Source organism: Suricata suricatta, chromosome X (assembly GCF_006229205.1).
Source record: "Suricata suricatta isolate VVHF042 chromosome X, meerkat_22Aug2017_6uvM2_HiC, whole genome shotgun sequence".
In the NCBI taxonomy this organism is placed as follows: Eukaryota; Metazoa; Chordata; class Mammalia; order Carnivora; family Herpestidae; genus Suricata; species Suricata suricatta.
Window position 1 is genome coordinate 61,893,339 of NC_043717.1, and position 13,842 is coordinate 61,907,180.

The 13,842-nt window shown below is 36.2% G+C and overlaps 1 long non-coding RNA gene across 1 annotated transcript in view; it reads left to right on the forward strand.

Moving 5' to 3' along the window:
* The window catches only part of LOC115284142, a 24,797-nt gene extending 11,166 nt beyond the window's left edge, over positions 1-13,631 (forward strand). The window contains exons 2-3 of the long non-coding RNA XR_003905122.1: positions 4,411-4,491; positions 13,542-13,631. This is a non-coding gene — a long non-coding RNA (uncharacterized LOC115284142). The remainder of the gene's footprint in view (positions 1-4,410; positions 4,492-13,541) is intronic.
* Positions 13,632-13,842: the final 211 nt, after the last annotated feature.

The following is a 13,842-nucleotide window of genomic DNA, read 5'->3' on the forward strand; positions in this document are numbered from 1 at the left end:
ACTTGTTGATTTTAGCCATTCTAATGGGTGTAAGGTGGTATCTCATTGTGGTTTTGATTTGTATTTCCCTGATGATAAGTGATGATGAGCATTGTTTCATGTGTCTGTTGGCCATCTGTATGCCTTCTTTGGAGAAGTGTCTGTTCATGTCTTTAGCCCATTTCTTCACTGGATTATTTGTCTTTTGGGTGTTGACTTTGAAAAGTTTTCTATAGATTTTGGATACCAACCCTTTATCAGAAGTGTCTGTTCATGTCTTTAGCCCATTTCTTCACTGGATTATTTGTCTTTTGGGTGTTGACTTTGAAAAGGTTTCTATAGATTTTGGATACCAACCCTTTATCTGATGTGTCATTTATCCCATTCCGTCCATTGCCTTTTAGTTTTGCTGATTGTTTCCTTTGCTGTACAGAAGTGTTTTATCTTGATGAGGTCCCAGTACGTCATTTCTGCTTTTGTTTCCCTTGCCTCGGGAGATGTGTTGATTAAGAAGTTGTTGTGGCCAAGGTCAAAGAGGTTCTTGCTGCTTTCTCCTAGAGGATTTTGATGGCCTCCTGTTTCACATTTAGGTCTTTCATCCATTTTGAGTTTATCTTTGTGTATGGTGTAAGAAAGTGATCCAGGTTCATTTTTTCTGCATGTCGTTGTCCAGTTTTCCCAGCACCACTTGCTGAAGAGACTGTCTTTATGTCTTTATTCCATTGGATATTCTTTCTTGCTTTGTCAAAGATGAGTTAGCCATACGTTTGTGGGTCCATTTCTGGGTTCTCTATTCTGTTCCATTGATCTGAGTGTCTGTTCTTGTGCCAGAACCATACTGTCTGGATGATTACAGCTTTGTAATACATCTTGAAGTCTGGGATTGTGATGCCTCCTGGTTTGGTTTTCTTTTTCAAGATGGCTTTGTCTATTCCAGGTCTTTTCTGGTTCCATACAAATTTTAGGATTGTTTCTTCTAGCTCTGTGAAGAAGGCTGGTATTATTTTTATACGGATTGCATTGAATATGTAGATTGCTTTGGGTAGTATTGACATTTTAACAATATTTATTCTTCCTATCCAGGAGCATGGAATAATTTTCCTTTTTTGTGTGTCGTCTTAAATTTATATCATATGCTTCCTATAGATTTATTCCTTGGTATTTTATGGGTTTTGGTGTAATTGTAAATGGGATCAATTCCTTGATTTTTCTTTCTGTTGTTTCACCATTTTTATATAGGTATGCAACAGATTTATGTGCGTTGATTTTATATCCTGCCACTTTGCTGAATTCCTGTATCAGTTCTAGCAGGTTTTTGGTGGAATCTTTTGGGTTTTCTATATAGAGTATCATGTCATCTGCTAAGAGTGAAAGTTTGACCTCCTCTTAACCGATTTGGGTGCCTTTTATTTCTTTGTGTTGTCTGATTGCTGAAACTACACTTCCAGTACTGTGTTGAATAAGAGTGGCAAGAATGGATATCCCTGTCTTGTTTCTTTGCTCAGGAAACATGAAGATTTACCTATAGATGTCATATAATGTTGTAGGAAAACTTACGCCTAATGAAACATTTTCAATCTATAAGAAGTGCCATTTGGTGTCAAGCCTAAAACTGCAAAGAAATCCTGTCAGTCCTTAAGCCCAACTTATGGGTCACTGAGGTGACTCTTGACCTTATTTGGAGCACCTAACTGGCATGCTACATACTGGTACAGGTTATACTACATTGCATTTTATTGTAGAGAGATATTGCATCTGCAAATTAAAATTCCAGGTGAAAAAGTGCTGCATTGCCTTCTCCTAAGGAATACATACTAAAGGCCTTTTGACTCTCCACAGTGACTTCAAGTTTTTCACATTGTTGGCGAAAATTTTAATTGCATACATTTAAAAATGACATTTGTATGATAATGCTAACATGTAAAGGTCAGTTTTCCAAAACTGTTTGTGAAGGAATTTGTAATTTTATAAATAGTTCAGCTATGTAATACTTATCAAGTTTAGTGATCTCTTTGTAATTAAACATGATCCTTTACATTCTACTGGAAATATAATATTACTAACACTAACAACTGTACCCTTGTTACCTGGTTCTCAAGGGAGGGCTCCTATTTGCTTGATATGTTTACTCAGCTCCCACTAATGTTATTAGGCATTCCCTAAGGCTAAGAAAAAAAATTATAGGTCAGCCATATGAAACACCAACTCAATAAGTTTAATATGCAAAGAGATGTGAAAGTTTTCCTGACAATACAAGAACAGCAATTATAAGAGACGTTAGCAAACTAAATAGAGAGAAAAAGAATTAGAAAATGGAGAGAACAATCTCTTTGTCACATCCTGGAAATAAAAAATCACCACTATTTTGGTAGTTTGGCTTTAAAAGTTTTTTTAAAATTTTTGTATATTTATTTTTGAGACAGAGAGAGACAGAGCATGAGCAGGGGAAGAGCAGAGAGAGGGAGACACAGAATCCAAAATAGGCTTCACGCTCTGAACTGCCAACACAGAACCTGATGTGGGCTCAAACCCATGAGCCACAAGATCATGACCTGAGCCAAAGTTGGACACTTAACTGACTGAGCCACCCAGGCACCCCTGGCTCGAAAAGCTTTGATACTATTAATGTACTGAAATGTAGTCACAATCCTAAGGATAATAAAACGTGCTGTCAATTAAATTTAAAACTGTGATAAATTCAAAGGTACTGATTGAAATATGTATAGGAACACCTGTAGAATGGGAAACAGCTTCAAACTTTCTTCTTCCCCTATGGATCTCAGGTTTTTAAAATAAAGCTTGCAGAGTGTATTGGGGATTCATTTTTTAAAACTCTAGCACAACTGGATTTCGAAAATCATCTTTAGAAAGGGGGATTTAGCTAGATTGATAAAATTTCTGTGCAATTCTCACCCTACTCACATAGTGAGAAGTGAGTAAGTCAACCTTTCCATGGCCCTGCACACAAGAGAATATCTCCAGACCATGAAAAGCTATAGTAGAATATATTCACCTACAGGGCCTTGTTTATCTTTGGAGCAGCTACAGTTATAGATATTCCCAACACCTCTAAAAGACATCATGGAATGGATGTTTTTTTAACTGACTCATCAACTTCTTTCTTTTTCTCTTATATCTATATGAACTCCCTTATACCATGAGAATGAAAAATAGGAGTTAATTATGCTCCTAAATGCTATAATATAGGCATTTGTATAATCAAGCTCAAAAAAAGTGAATTACATGAACTCACAAGGTTACTTCTCTTTCCACTACAGTCTCTGCCCCCAAAATACCCAATTTCCCTCAGTTTTCTATCTTGTCCAAAGCTTCCTCAATCCTTATAATAAACTAATGCTTAAGGATCTAAGAAAGTTATTCCTTCACCACCTCATGCAATATATTTAAAATGGAAAAACAATAACAATTAAAATTGTTTAAGAAAATCATAGTGAAGTCTAAATTTGCAGCTAGATTTAGTTGAGATCTCCATTGAGAATTTAGGCTATGTATTTTCTAGAAATCAGACATGTCTGGAGGTATGATGGAAATGAGTTGGCCATGGATCTTGGGGAAATTTTCAAACCAAAAGAAGAATCAAAGCACACAAAGATAGTACAAAGGAACGGAAGAGGAGGCACAATCCTAAATGTAGCTCCAAGATTCTCATTCAGCATTTTCCCCTGGCTCAATTCCTTGTGGACCCACGGCCAAGGTTTCATATGTAAAGAGTGCAGTAAAAGAATAAAAGGGAAAAGATCTACTTCTGTAAATCTTTAACAGTACTGAACAGCACTTCTCTATACCGTACTTAGTAGGTTATCACACCAATGGAAATAAAGGGTACGTTCTCCAGTGGAATTAACTGCTAAACCGGAAGATGGACAAAATATTGGAGATTTTGGTGGGCTTCAGTGGGTAGTTATGGGTGCCTGTAGTAGGCATTGGGATAACCTTTTGCAGGATCTGCATATAAAGCACTTAACAGTTTCTGACACAAAATATGTACTCAGAAAAGGGTTGTTTAATAAACATGGTTATTGCCAGTAACAGTACTTTTGGTGAGTGTTATGTGCTGAATTGTATTACCCCCCCCAAAAAAAAATCACATCAGAGTATGATTATATTTGGAGACAGGGTCTTTAAAGATGTAGTTAACTTATAATTAGGTCATTAAGGTGGGTCCTAATTCAATATGACTGGTATCCTTATAAGAAGAGGAAATTTGGACACAGACCTATACAAAGCGAAGACAGGTAAAGAAATGGAGAAAATCTACAAGCTAAGGAGAAAAGCCTGGAACAAATCTTTCCTTCACAGCCCTCGTAACAACTGTGTTGTTGCCTTGATATTAGACTTTGAAGAACCCAGAATTATGAGAAAATAATTTTCTGTTGTTTAAGCCACTCAGTCTGTGATATTTTGTTATAGGCATCACAAATACCCTGGGCATTGGCAACAACAAGATACATCATATCAGCAAGCTGGAGGAAAAGAAGAAAACGGTGATAGGTGATATGAATAGTTCCTAAGTATTCATATTATATTAATTCAATAAATATTGGCTGGTCATTAATATGTTCCAGACATTATTCTAAGCGTTAGAAATTCAAAGCCCAACAAAACATAGTCTCTACCAGTGAGGAACTAATAGTCTGGTGTATGTCTGGTCATTTCAAGGTGGGAAAACAGGAGAGGACAAAAGAGAGAAATGAGATGATGAACAGGGATAGGGCGGTAAATAAGTAGACCAGCGTTTATTTTTTCTATAGTCAGCACTATGAAAAGTAGGACAATGTTAGCCATAAGGTTTTATGGATGTGTAGAAGCAGGTTATCTAAATCAGAATGGGTCAGGAAAAGCTTTCTGAAGGAGGTGTCTCTTGAGTTGGCCATTGATATATGAATAAGAGTTAGCTAGGCAAAAATAGAGGAAGGATATTTCTATTTAACATGTACCACCCCTACTCAATCTTCCCAAACTCTTTGAACTAAATAGGTGGGAACTAACCTGTAATAGTTATATGGAAAGTATCAGAAAATTTAGTTTTATTGCCCTTCTAATGATACGATTTTTATACCCAGGTTGGAATGGCCTAGAGAATTCAGGGTTTTTACACATGTGTGGCAAAGTTAAGTTTTATATTCAAACTAAAAACTAAAAGCTACCCACATATTTGTGGATGCTGAAAAGGCCTAATTCATGAAGTATTATACTTGCTTTATAATAATTCTATGAACACTGAGAAAAGAGACTAAAAATAAATTTCAGCTCATATTCCAATGATACAAAATTAATTTTTATGATTCTTTTGCCAATTCTATGCAAAAGCTCATTTATCCTTCTCTTGATTTCAGCATCTGATTTCTGTCTAGTTCAGTCACTATTCAAAATAGTCTTAATGATGAGATTTGAAGTCACACCGAATAATACATGCATTAGCATTTTCTAATATCTTATTTTGTGTACAAGTAGCACTACTATGTACTAAAGAATGAACTAAAATCTCTGTATATCAGTTTTCTCTCTATAAAAAGGTTGATATTTTTTCTCCAAGAAAAAATGACAAAATCTATTTCAGCACAAAATATTTGTTCTAATTTCATATTTTATTCTAAGAGTGAATAATGTAGGGGCACCTGGGTGGCTCAGTCAGTTGAGCATCCGACTTCAGTTAAGGTCATGATCTCACATCTTTTGGGTTCAAGCCCCGCCTCGAGCTCTGCACTGATAGCTCAGAGCCTGTAACTTGCTTTGGATTCTGTGTCTCCCTCTATCTCTGCCCCTCTGTGCTTGTACTCTGTCTCTCTATATCTCTCTCTCTCTCAAAATAAGTAAATGTTTTTAAAAAAGAGTGAGTAATATAGGCCTATGAAATGAAAAGGATAACAGCATCTTTAAATAATTCAAAGGTGAAAGAAGACTATTATTATTTCATTTATTAATTTCAGGATAGGTAACATACAGTGTTAGTTTCAGGTGTACAATATAGTGATTCAATAATTCTGTACATTACTCAATGCTCATCAAAATAAATGTACTCTTTAATCCCCATCACCTATTTTTCCCATTCCCCCAATTTACCTCCCCTCTGGCAACTATTTGTTCTTTATAGTTAAGAATCTTTTTTTTTTAACTTCTGTCTTTTTATCTTTGTTCATTTTGTTTCTTAAATTCCACATATGCATGAAGTCATTTTGTGTTTCCTTTCTCTGTCTCACTGATTTCACCTTCCATAATTCTGTTTAGACCCATCCATGTTGTGACAAATGGTACTATCTCATCCTTCTTTATAGCTGAGTAATATTCCATAAATTCCAACATATATTCCAATATATATATTTATATTCCATTACATATATATGTATTCAATTATATATATAATCTCATATCTTCTTTATTCATCTATCAATGAGTGCCTGGGTTGCTTCCAAATCTTGGTTATTGTAAATAATGCTGCAATAAGCATAGTGTTTTACTATCCTTTGGGTAAATATCCAGTAGTGGAATTACTGGATCATCTATCTTTAATGATTTGAGGAATCTCCATATTGTTTTCCACAGTAGTTGCACCAGTTTGCATTCCCACTCACTGTGGTTTTGATTTGCATTTCCCTGATGATGTGTGACATTGAGCATTTTTTTCCTATCTGTTGGCCATCTCTGTGTTTTCCTTGAAGAAATTTCTGTTCATATCTTCTATTTTTAATTGGATTATCTGAGGATTTTCTGTGTTGAGATGTATAAGTTCTTTATATTTTTTTATAGTAATGATTTACTGGATATGTCTTTTGCAAATATCTTCTCCCGTTCTATAGGTTGTGACTTAGGGTATTTTTTTTATTGTTTCCCTTGTTGTGCAGAAGCTTTTTATTTTGATATAGTCCCAATAGTTTACTTTTCCTTTGTTTCCCTTGACTCAGGAGACATATCTAGAAAAATGTTGCACAGGCAATGTCAGAGAACTTAACAGCCTGTGCTCTCTTCTAGGAATTTTATGGTTTTGCATATCATATTTTGGTCTCGAAGACATGAATTTTAAGAAGCAAAGCATGATACACTCTAGTTCCATACATGTTGTTGCAAATAACAATATTTTGTTTTTTATTGCTTAGCAGTATTCTATTGCACTTTCAAACATGCAGCTTTCAGAGTAAGGAGTTGTTGAGGATATGGGGACCACGTAGGTGACTGAACACAAGGCTTTTTTCCCCAGGACCCCTGGACAACCTAATACTGAATTTCTCATATAATGTGACAATTTATATGTTCAATACATTTTGGAAATTTCAGCTCTGTGAAATGAAGAATGGCTACCTCAAGAAACAAGCCAAAGTACAAATGGTAGAGAGTCCCAAATGTCACTGAGTAGAGAAATAAAATAATCAGAGGCAGAACAAGAGAAACCAAGACATACCAGAAAAAAAAACCCACTTCCTGAAATGACAGGCCCTGAAAAGTCAATGAGCATCCTTTAGCAGAGCAATACTAACAGGTGCACAGTGTATAACGAGGTTTTAAAACTGAAAACAGGCAGAGAGCTAGTCAAAATGATGAAATGAAATAACTCTCCACTAAAGAAATTCCAGGAAGAAATCACAGCCACGGAACTGCTCAAAACAAACATAATCAACATAACTGAACAATAATTTAGATGAACTTTCATAAAATTAATCACAGAGCTAGAAAAAAGTATCAGAGAAGCCATTCATACAAAGACTAGGGACATTTAAGTAGCTGTGATGAGACTAAAAAGGCTATAAATGAGGAGCATAATACAACGAAGGAGGCCACTGCACAGACTGAAGAGGCAGAGAGGAGAATAGGTGAATTAGAAGACAGAGTTATAGCAAAAGAGGAAGCCAAGAAAAAGAGAGAGAAAATGATACAAGAGCATGAAAGGAGAATTTGATACCTGAGTGATATGATCAAACAGAACAATATCCATATCATAGGAAGTCATGAAGAAGAAGAAACAGAAAAAGTCATGAAGGGGAGCTTGATCAAATTATAGCTGAGAACTTCCCCAATCTCAGGAAGGATATAGACATTGGAATTCAAGAGGCACAGAGAACACCCCTAAGACGTAACTTGAATCGACCTATTGCACGACATATCATAGAGAAACAGGCAAAAATAAAGATAAAGAGAGAATTCTGAAAGCAGCTAGGGATAAAAAGGCCCTAACATACAATGGGAAACCTATCAGAGTGGTTACAGACCTATCTACTGAAACTTAACAGGCCAGAAAGGAGTGGCAGGAAATCTACAATGTGATGAACAGAAAAAAATATGCAGGCAATAATCCTTTATCCAGCGAGGTTGTCATTCAAAATACAAGGCCAGATAAAGTTTTTCCCAAATAAACAAAAATTGAAAGATTTTATCACCACCAAACTAGCCCTACAAGAAATCCTAAGAGGAACTCATTGAAAGAAATGTAGGAAGGCATATAAGGTACCAGAGACACGACTACAAACATGAATTCTATGAAGAACACAATGAATCTAAACCCACATGTTTCAATAATAACACTGAATGTAAATGGACTGAATGCTCCAACCAAATGACACAGGGTAGCACAATGAATAAAAAACCAAAATCCATCTATTTGCTGTCTACAAGAGACTCATTTTAGACAGGAAGATACCTTCAGATTGAAAGGAATGGGATGGAAAAATATCTATCATGTGACTGGAAGTCAAAAGAAAGCCGGAGTAGCCATATTTATATCAGACAAACTGGACATTAAAGTAAAGGCAGTAACAAAAAATGAAGAAGGACATTATATAATAATTACAGGGTCTCTCTATCAGGAAGAGCTCACAATTATAAACATCTATGTGCTGACTTCTGGAGCACCCAAATACATAAGACAATTTATCACAAACAGAAACCATCTTATTGATAAGAATGTGCTTATCGCAGGGGATATTAATACTCCACTGACAGCAATGGATAAGTCATCCAGACAGAAAATCACAAAAGAAGCAATGGACCTGACCAGCACATTGGAACAGATGGATTCGGCAGATATATTTAGAACTCTACATCCTGAAGCTAGGGAATTCAACTTCTTCTCGAGTACACATGGCACATTCTCCATGATAGATCACATACTGGGTCATAAAAAAAAAAAAAAAAGCCCTCCACAAATGTAAACGAATTGAGATCATATAATGCACACTTTCAGATCACAATGCTATGAAACTTGAAATTACTCACAAGAAACAGTCTGGAAAACCTCCAAAAATGTGGAGATTAAAAATGACCTTACTAAAGAATGATTGGGCCAATCAGGCAATTAGAGAAGAAATTTTAAAATATATGAAAACAAAAATACAACAATCCAAACTCCCTAAAAGGCAGCAAAGGCAGTCGTAAAAAGAGAGTATAATGCAACCCTGGCCTATTTCAACAACTAGAAAAAGCACAAATTCAAAATCTAACAGTGCACCTAAGGAAGCTAGAAGGGGTTCAGCAAGAGAACCACAAACCCTGCAGAAGAAGAGAAATAATAAAGATCAGGGCAGAAATAAACAATATAGAATCCAAATAAACAATTGAACAGATCAATGAAATCAAGTGTTAAAAAAAAAAACAGAATTGATAAATCTCTAGCCAGGCTCCTCAGAAAGAAAAGAGAAAACATGCAAATAGACAAAATCATGAAGGAAAATGGATCTATTCCAACAGATCCTTCAGAAATACAAGCAATCATCAGAGATTACTATGAAAAATTATATGCCAACAAACTGGACAATTTGGAAGAAATGGACAAATTCCTAAACACACATGCACTACGAAAATTCAAACAAGAAGAGATAAAAAATCTGAACAGACCCATAACCAGCTTTGAAATCGAATTAGTTATCAAAAATCTCCCAAAGAATAAGAGCCCATGGCTGGATGGCTTCCCAGAGGAATTCTCCCAGACATTTAAAGCAGAGTTAATGCCCATCCTTCACAAGCTATTCCAAAAAATAGAAATAGAAGAAAAACTTCCGAACTAGGAAGCCAGCATTATTTTGATTCCCAATCCAGAGAGAGACCCAACAAAAAAAAGAGAATAGGACAATATCTTTATTGAATACTAATAGAAAAATACTCAACAAGATACTAGCAAATCAAATTCAACAGCATATAGAAAGAATTATCCATCATGATCCCAGGATTCATTCTTGGGTTACAGGGCTGGTTCAATATTCGCAAATCCATCAATGTGATACATCATGTTAACAAAAGAAAAGATAAAAACCATATGATCCTGTCGATAGATGCAGAAAAAGCATTTGACAAAAAAACAGCATCCTTTTGTAATAAAAAAAACCCTTGAGAAAGTCAGGATAGAAGGAACTTAAACATCATAAAAGCAATTTATGAAAGGCCCACAGCTAATATCATCCTCAATGGAGAATAAATGAGAGCTTTCCCCCTTAGTTCAGGAACACGACAAGGATGTCCACTCTCACCACTGTTGTTTAGCATAATGCTGGAAGTCCTAGCATCCACAATCAGAAAAGAAAAGGAAATAAAAGGCATCCGAATTGGCAAAGAAGAAGTCAAACTTTCACTTTTCATGATGACATGATACTCTACATGGAAAACCCGATCAACTCCACCAGAAGCCTTCTAGAACTGCTCCATGAATTCAGCAAAGTCGCAGGGTACAAAACCAATGTACAGAAATCCGTTGCATTTTTATGCACCCATAAGGAAGCAACAGAAAGAGATCAAGAAACGGAACCCATTGAAAATTGCATGAAAACCATAAAATACCCAAGAATAAACCTAACCAAAGATGTAAAAGAGCTGTACAATGCAAACTATAGAAAGCTTATGAAAGAAATTGAAGAAGACACAAAGAAATGGAAAAACATTCTGTGCTCATGGATCGGAAGAATAAACATTGTGAAAATATCATTACTACCCAAAGCAATCTACACATTCAATGCAATCCCAATCAAAATTTCTCCAGCATTCTTCTCAAAGCTAGAGCAAACTATCCTATAATTCATATGGAACCACAAAAATCCCTAATAGCCAAAGTAATATTGAAGAGGAAAACCAAAAAGGGAGGCATCACAATCCCAGATTTTAGCCTCTACTACAAAGCAGTCATCATCAAGACAGTATGGTATTGGCACAAAAACAGACACATAGACCAATGGAATAGAATAGAGAACCCAGAACTGGATCCACAACTATATGACCAATTAATCTTTGACAAAGCAGGAAAGAGTGTCCAATGGAAAAAAAGACAGCCTCTTTAACATGTGGTGCTGGGAGAACTGGACAGCAACATGCAGCAGAATGAGACTAGACCACTCTCTTACACCATACACAAAAATAATCTCAAAATGGCTGAAGGACCTGAATGTGAGACAGGAACCCATCAAAACCCTCGAGTAGAAAGTAGGAAACAGCCTTCTTGACCTCAACCACAGCAATATCCTCCTCGACACATCCCAAAAGGCAAGGGAATAAAGAGCAAAAATGAACTATTGGGACCTCATCAAGACAAAAAGCTTCTGCACTGCAAAGTAAACAATCCAGAAAACTAAATACAACTGACAGAATGGGAAAAGATCATTGCAAAAGGCATATTGGATAAAGGGGTAGGATCCAAAATCTACAAAGAACTCACTAAAATCCACATCTGAAAAGTGAATAATCCAGTGAAGAAATGGGCAGAAGACATAAACAGACACTTCTCCAAAGAGGTCATCGAGATGGCCAACAGGCCCATGAAACAATGCTCAGCATTACTCATCATAGGGAAATGCAAAACAAATCCACACTGAGATACCACCTCATTCCAGTCAGAGTGCCAAAAATGAACAAATTAGGAGTGTATAGATCCTGACGAGGATGTGGAGAAATGGGTCCCCTCCTACACTGTTGGTGGAAATGTAAACTGATACATCCCCTTTGGAAAACAGTGTGGAGGTTCTTCAAAAACTATCAATAGAACTCCCATATGACCCAGCAATAGCACTGCTGAGGATTTACCCAAGGGATGCAGAAGTGCTGATGCATGTACCCCAATGTTCATAGCGACACCTTCAACAATAGCCAAATCATGGAAACAGCCTAAATGTTCATCAACTGATGAATGGTTAGAGAAGTGGTTTATATACACAATGGAGTACTACATGTCAATGAGAAAGAATTAAATCTGTCCATTCATAGTAAAGTGAATGGACCTCGAGGGTGTCATGCTATGTGAAATAAGTCAGGCGGAGAAGAACAGATACCATATGTTTTCGCCCATATGTCTAAAAGGAGAAACCTAAAAGTGGACCATGAGAAGGGGAAGGGGGAAAGATTTAGAGAGACGGAGGGAGGCAAATCATGAGCTATTTCTGAATATTAAAAACCAACTGAGGGCTTTCAAGGGAGGGGAAATGAGAAGGGTGTGATGGTCATGGAGGAGGGCACTTGTTCAGAAGTGCAATGGGTGTTATTCGGCAGCCAACTTGATAATAAAATATAAATAAAAAATTTTTAAAAAGTGCCAACACTCAGTAATTAAAAGTGAACAATACGTTAATGAAATAAAATACCAAAATTAATAAATAAGTAGTATATATATATATATATATATATATATATATATATATATATATATATACCACATCTGGAGTGTATTATGCTAAGCAAATTAAGTCCAAGAAAGACATATGATTTCACTCTTATGTGGAACTTCAGAAACAAATCATATGAATATAGGAGAAGGAAGGAAAAATACGATAAAAGCAGAGAGGGAGACAAACCATAAGATACTCTTAATTACAGAGAAAAAACTAAGGATTGCTGGAGGGGAAGTGGGTGGGTAGGTGGGCTAAATGGATGATGGGCATTAAGGATTGCACTTGTTAGAACAAGTGCTGGGTGTTATATGTAAGTGATGAATCATTAGGTTCTACTACTGAAATCAATACTACACTGTATGGTAACTAACTTGAATTTAAATAAATATAATTTAAAAAAAGAAGGAAAGCATGACAGTAAAGAATTAAGGTAGTGGCGCCTGGGTGTCTCAGTCAGTTAAGCATCTGACTTTGGTTCAGTTCATAATCTCATGGTCCATGAGTTTGAGCCCCACATCAGGCTCTGAGCTTTCAGCTCTGAGCCTGCTTCAGATTCTGTATCTCCCTCTCTCTCTACCTCTCTCTCTGCTCCTCTCCAGCTCTCACTTTCTATCTTTCTCTCTCTCTCTCTGAAAAATAAATTACCATTTAAAGAATTAAAAAAAGAATTAAGGTGACAGGGGCTTCTGGCTGATTCAGTTGGTAGAGCATGTGACTCTATCTCGAGGTTGTGAGTTCAAGTTCCATGTTGGGCGTACAGATTACTTAAAAATAAAATCTTTTTAAAACAAATAATTAAAGTGACATGTGAATTCTATAAACATTGCATTCCAAATCAGTCATTTAGGCTCACAAAGGTAATGATGATGATGATGATGACAAAATTATAATCAGCTAAAATGTCAATTTTAATTTATCCAATTTATTTTACAAATAGAAAAAAATCATTTCTCTTTCTCTTCCTAATAGGAATGTGGCCATTTAAAAGAAGCTCTTCTTGGGGCCTCCGGGTGACTCAGTTGTCAAGCATCCAACTTCGGCTCAGGTCATGATCTCACAGCCCATGAGTTCGAGCCCTACATCAGGCACTGTACTGAAATCTCAAAGCCTGGAGCCTGCTTCAGATTCTGTGTCTCCCTTTCTCTCTCTGCCCCTTCCCTGCTTGAGTGCTCTCTCTCTCTCTCTCTCTCTCTCTCTCTCTCTCAGAAATAAACAGTACCAAAAAAATTTAAGTATGTCTTCTTGTCAATCTTCTTCTAATAACCTGCTT